At 42.7% G+C, this 6,079-nt stretch overlaps 1 protein-coding gene across 1 annotated transcript in view; it reads left to right on the top strand.

Annotated features, from left to right (window-relative positions):
* Positions 1-6,079, top strand: part of Sgms2 (sphingomyelin synthase 2) — a 71,779-nt gene that overhangs the window by 24,598 nt on the left and 41,102 nt on the right. The window contains exon 2 of the mRNA XM_013023765.1: positions 2,904-3,001. The gene's annotated coding sequence lies outside the window, so the exon portion shown is untranslated. The remainder of the gene's footprint in view (positions 1-2,903; positions 3,002-6,079) is intronic.

Here is a 6,079-nt window from a genome sequence, read left to right as displayed (position 1 = left end):
ACACACACACACACACACACACACACACACACACACACACACACACACACACACGCACTGAGAGTGGGAGAGATGGAGAGAGAGAAAGAGACAGATACAGAAGAAATGGATTATTAACCAAATAATTACTGTCACTTTGCCCAGACACTCACACAATGAATCTGGTATAGTCAAATAGGCTGCCCTCTTGGACAGTTAGTTACTCTGGTACATGCCCTTTTGGTAAGTTCTCAGGTGCATACGCCATACGTCTTGTGAGTATCATATTATTAGATACACCAAGGAGACTCTCTGTCCCACAACTATTGTCCCCTCTGGCAGTTTCTTGCTAATCTTGCTAATACCCTCTGCCTCTGGCTACATTTTGCTTCTATTTGACTTTTTTAAAGAAATTGTTTCTTGTTTCATGTTTGAGTCTTATTTCTATTTTCAAAGACAGTATTTATTCATGTAAGAGTAGTCATTACAAGTAAACATGTACGTTTTACTTTTATGGACTGTATGATTATGTTATATTTAATCTTCAAGGCTCCCTTCTTTGCTTCTTGGTAGTACAGTACCACAAATAACATCTTGTGAAAAGGAGAACTTTTAAGATCTCAGGACTGAATATTTTGCTTACCAACCTCAACCACACTTCACACACATAGTTACCACCAAGAAAATGAGGTTTGCTGTTTTAAATCCTTAGTGAATTAAACAAACTATGTGTTTGTTGTGATAAACATTTTTTTCCTAGACTTAATATGGTAGTAGATATTTGGGTATTTATTTTGGGAGTTTTAATTTCATCTTTTCATTTCTTATTACAGTAGCAACTCACTCATTTTTGGTTCCAGTGCTGAGGATTGAATTCAGGGCCTCATGCTTTGGCTTGGAAGTGATGTTGGTTCCAAGAATGCGCAGGGCTTAGTTTTAAATACTGTCCAATTTGCAATTACGAATTGCCTAGTGATCTGTGAGTGGATTAGCCGATTGCCATTTTCTTTAGCAGTACCCCACATGTATTAAAAATCAGAATGAATCCAGGCACTGGTTGATCACACCTATAATCTTAGGAGACTGAGATATGAGGATCATGGTTTGATGCCAGCCCTGATAGGAAAGTCCGTGAGATTCTTCCCTCCAATTAACCACCAAAAAGCCAAAAGTAGAGGTGTAACTCAAATATTAGAATGCCATCCTTGAGCAAGAAGGCTAAAGGGGATAGTGACCAGGTCCTGAATTCAAGACCTAGTAGTAGCACCAAAAAAAGGGAAAAAAAAGATGAGAATACATTGCTCTATAGTAGTCTGGTATCCATGGGTGTATGGTTTCTAAAGAGACCTCATCAGAGGAAAAACTGTACATATGCTCATATACACAGAGTTCAGCACTGTCCTGGAGATGCTCAATTCATTCTTCCCACAATGCCACCCAACTTCCAGTAGAGATATGCTGCTTACAACAAATGTCAAATTTTCACTTTAGTGCTTCAATTAAACATGTTAACTGTAATTTTTCTTTTGAGGTAGCATATGCAACTGAAGAGTTGGATTTCCACAAAATCAAAGGCAGGGAAAGAGTAGATTGTACAATTTCAATAGCTGACCATAAGGCAAGGCTGAACCGCATATTGGGCACATGGGAATTTAATTTTGGGTGTGTGGGCTTGAACTCAGGGCCCACATGCTGTCCCTTAGCTGTTTTTTCCAAGGCTAGTGCTCTACCACTGGAGCCATGGCTCCATATCTGGCTAGCTGCCCAAGCTAGCTTTGAACTGCAATCCTCTTCGGATCTCAGCCTCCTGAGCAGCTAGATTAGAGGTGTGAGCCACTGGCATCTTGCTAAGAAGTTTAATTTTTTTTACTTAAAATTTTTTTGTCCACCCTTGGTCAAAACTTGCAAGTATTATAAACCTGTACATAAGGGCGGGATGATAGTAGTTAACAGATTGAAGTAGACACTATTTTTATAATCAACAACTAACTGTGTGCCTCTATATAATTGAGGTACTGAAGAAGCCCAAGTAGGAATAAAGGTTTGAGGTGGTGGAAATGGAATTTTCCTGGTTTAATCACTCTATACTGTTTAATCTACTGGCTAGGTGAAGAGGGAAAGTTGGCAGATCTTTGGGACAGGATTTACTTACAGAACTCTAGATCTAGAGTCATGGTGTCCATGGACATATAGAAATGTCTGAAGGAACCAAGACCTTTATTAGCTAAAGTTTGCTCTCTATAGCCCAATCCTGTAAAGGAAATCCATCTCTTAGCCAGTTTGCAACAAAGTGTATTATCCCACAACAGCTCAGAGCCCAAGGTGATGACAAACAGGAATATTCTTCCAAGTTGTTTAATCCCCAGAGATCACTGTGGCTGTTCTGCCAGATAATGGCTTTCAAGTCCATTAAACTTAACAGATTCTTTTCAATGCGTTGAGTTACTTAGTGGTTTTCAGTGGCTGTGTTTGGGCTATCTCCGGATGTGAGAGACTTTCTTCCACAAACCTGGCACTGTCTTCTCCTCTTCTGACTTGAGCCATCACAAGCATGGCTAGGGGAGATATGCAAAGGAGGATAGACTGAGGGATTCTGGGTAACTGTGTTCTCAAAAGAACCAGCTCACTAGAGCTATGTGTTTGTATGTCCATATGCATTTGTGGGTCCTACTGCTTTGGATTCCTACTAGAGAGCTTATTGCAAGAAATGGAAAAACTCTTGAGTTTCCTACAGGACCTCACAGACTTCACCTAGGCTGGTTTCAAACTTAAGGATATCCTGACTTTGCGTCGCAATTAGCTGAGATTACAGGTGTGATCCTTGTTAAGCCATTTTTTTTTGGTAGTACTGGGGTTTGAACTCAAAGCCTCACACTCATTTGGCTTGCCAAACATCATTCTAACCATAGTTTTGTCTTTCCTAGACCTGTACCACTCTCCTGAGAGACAATCTGCAAAACCTGGGAGAGCCAGCTCCTCCTATAAGGACCAACGTGGGTTTCTCTGGGCTGCATCTGCAAAGGTAGGCTGGGGGTTTCTGATGCCTGGGTCATGAGGACACCTGCATCCACCCACATTGACTGTCCCTGTCTCCAGCGGCTTCTGCTGCCTTTCCTCCCCAGTGAGGGCGTGGCCCAAGTAAATGCCTTCATTCAGAACTTTTATTTTAGCCTCAGGAGAATCTCAACTATGTAGCTCAGCTCTCAGGGAAGTGTATCCTCACTCACTGAGTTTCTAGGTTGTTTTGTTGTCATTGTTGTTGTTGTCAGTCATGGGGCTTGAACTCTGGGTCTTGGTACTGTCCCTCAGCTCTTCAGCTCAAGGCAAACGCTCTACCACTTGAGCCACAGCACCACTTGTGGTTTTCTGGTGGTTAACTAGAGACAAGAGTCTCACAGACTTTCCTGCCCGGGCTGGCTTTGAATGGCGATCCTCAGATCTCAGTCTCCTGAGTAGCTAGGATTATAGGTGTGAGCTACCGGCACCCGGCTGAGTTTCTGTTTTTTTAAATGACAGGAAAAGAAATACAGATGACAGGCTGGGCACAAGTGGCTCACATCTGTAGCTGTAGCAATTCAGGAGGCTGAGATCTAATGATCACGGTTCAAAGCCAGGCCGGGAAGGAAAGCCTCAGCCCAGGAAAACCACTCAGGATCAGAGTTTAAGCTCCAGGACTGGCATGAAAGGAAGGAAGGGAGGAAGAGAGGGAGACCAGGAATGATGGATGAAGGAAGGAGAAAAGGAAAAGAAAGGAAAAAAGGAAAAGGAAGGGGGGAAGAAAAGAAAGAAGGAAAGAAGAAAGGGATGTGTGTGTATGTTGGGGCGGGTGGAGGGGGGGAACAGCCAAACTTCCAGCTCTCCGTGCTACTGTTCATTAAAAACCTCAGTGGAGCCTACAGAAGGTTTGTGGCCTGGAAAATCTTTAGGAGGTACATCAGTCATCCGTGCTTAGCACTTCCCCCAAGTTTGTAGTAGTACAGTTATTCTGTTGTTATAATTGTCTAATCCAAGGTGAAAGAGGTTTGCTCACTGTAGCTCTGAGAACCTTAAAACCAGACTTCATTTGAGCCTATGATTTTTTTTTTCATTGTTACTAGTAAGTGTGGTGTTTGCTTGCAAAGATTAGTTAGCTTTAATCTCAAGTTAATTAAACACTAAAATTTTATGAGTAGTTGAGGTCTATTGCTCCACACAGCATCTTGTTGGCCGCTTTGTCTTCTGTGAAAGTTGAAGATAAATTTAGAAATGGCTGCCGGAACTGGATTGCCTGTATTGCTGATACCAAGAATGCCAAGAATTTCTTTTTCTTTTTTCTTTTTGGGTGTTGATTTTGGGGGGTTGAACTTGGGGCCTAGGCACTGTCCCTCAGCTTTTTGCTCTCAAGGAGGGTGCTCTATCACATGAGCCATACCTCTGCTTCCGGCTGGTTAATTGGCAATTAGAGTCTCAAAGATTTGTCCTCCCTGGCTGACTTCAAATGGTGATCCTTAGATCTTAGCCTTCCAAGTAGGTAGAATTGTTGGCTTGTGGGTAGAATGCCAAATATACCAGCCCACTGGTATCCCTGATCTCATATGGTAGGGAGTCAGTGAAGGAAAGAATCCACTAATGGAACAAATCCTTACAGACCACCTTCTGGGTATCTGTGCTCAGTTCCGTGTTTCAAACCAGACAAGGACCACAACAAGATTCTGGCTTTTCGTAAGCTTTATTAAAGCTTCCAAGTATCCTTAGCAATCAATTCGATGGATTAGGAGGAAGGGGAGAGCTCCATGCTCTCAGAGAGCCTGGAGAAACCCATCAACATGACATACGAATCTACATAGGGAAGGCAAGAGCCGGAACCTGATTTGGAATATAAAACAGTCTGTGTTGTGGCCACTGTGGAATTGAAAGCAAAGCAGCACCCCAGGTTGATAACACTTCAGCTTGAAAAAGAAAGGTTTACTTGTCAAGTATAACATTGTTGCTTTTTTTTTTTTTTTCTGATTTGAGGAACCAGTCCAGATTCTGCCTTTTACCACTCCCTCTCAGCCGGTTCATTAGTGTTCTACTGATCTCTTTCCCAATTCCTTTGTACATGACAAGGAAATAGTAATGTGAATTTCTATTAGTCCTTTTATAATGTAAAAGATAGCATACTAGCCTGGTGCCAGTGGCTCTGGCCTGTTATCTTAGCTACTAGAAGCTGAGATCTGAGCTTCAAGGTTTAAAGCCTCTTTGAAAGATGCTTATCTCCAATTAACCACCAAAAGCCAGAAGTGGAGCTGGGGCTGAAGTGATAGAATGTCAGCCTTGAGCCAATTTTAGTCTATGTTCTGCTGAAGCAAGCACCAGCCTTGAGCCAAAAAGCTAAGGGAGAGCAGCTATTCCATGAGTTCAAGCCCCAGGACTGGCGCGCACGAGTGCTTGCACACCCCCCCACACACACACATACTATATACTTTTCTATGATGTGTCAATTTTTCCTAACTACATGTAGAAAGGGATTTGGAGGCATGGTTCAGTTAAGTACCAAGTTCCAGTGTGGACAGCCTACCTAGAAAAAAGAAGGAAAGAAAAGCCAGGCATGGGTGTCTCATGCCTATAATCCTAGCTACTCAGAAGGCTGAAATCTGAGGATGGAAGTTCAGAACCAACCTGAGCAGAAAAGTCCCCAGGAAATGCTTATCTCCAATTAACTACTCAAAAAATGGGCAGTGGTGCTGAGGCTCAAAGTGGTAGAGCGCTAGCCTTGAGGGCAAAGAGGCTCAGGGACAGCTCCATGACTGACCAAAAAGAGAAAAAAGAAAATAGGAAAGTTTACCAGATCAGCTCATCTGGCCACTGACAGTTTAATTCCCAAGACCTAAGTCTTCTCTGAGAACCGAGAGAACCGACCTTTCTATTCCTGGGCTGTAAACACAGGCCACCAAAAAAAAATTTTTGTTTAGAAGTTCTGCCTAATCAACATCAGTCTCTACACTGTAACATACTCCTTTAGATGAGAATGTGGGCTTTAAAATGCTTTGGAAGACATCCCTCTCTCTCTCTCTCTCTCTCTTTCTCTCTCTCTCTCTCCCTCTCTCCCTCTCTCCCCCCTTCTCCCCCCTCCCCCTCC

Source organism: Dipodomys ordii, unplaced genomic scaffold, assembly GCF_000151885.1.
Source record: "Dipodomys ordii isolate 6190 unplaced genomic scaffold, Dord_2.0 Scaffold70, whole genome shotgun sequence".
Classification (NCBI taxonomy): domain Eukaryota; kingdom Metazoa; phylum Chordata; class Mammalia; order Rodentia; family Heteromyidae; genus Dipodomys; species Dipodomys ordii.
This window is presented reverse-complemented; position numbering and strand designations above follow the sequence as displayed.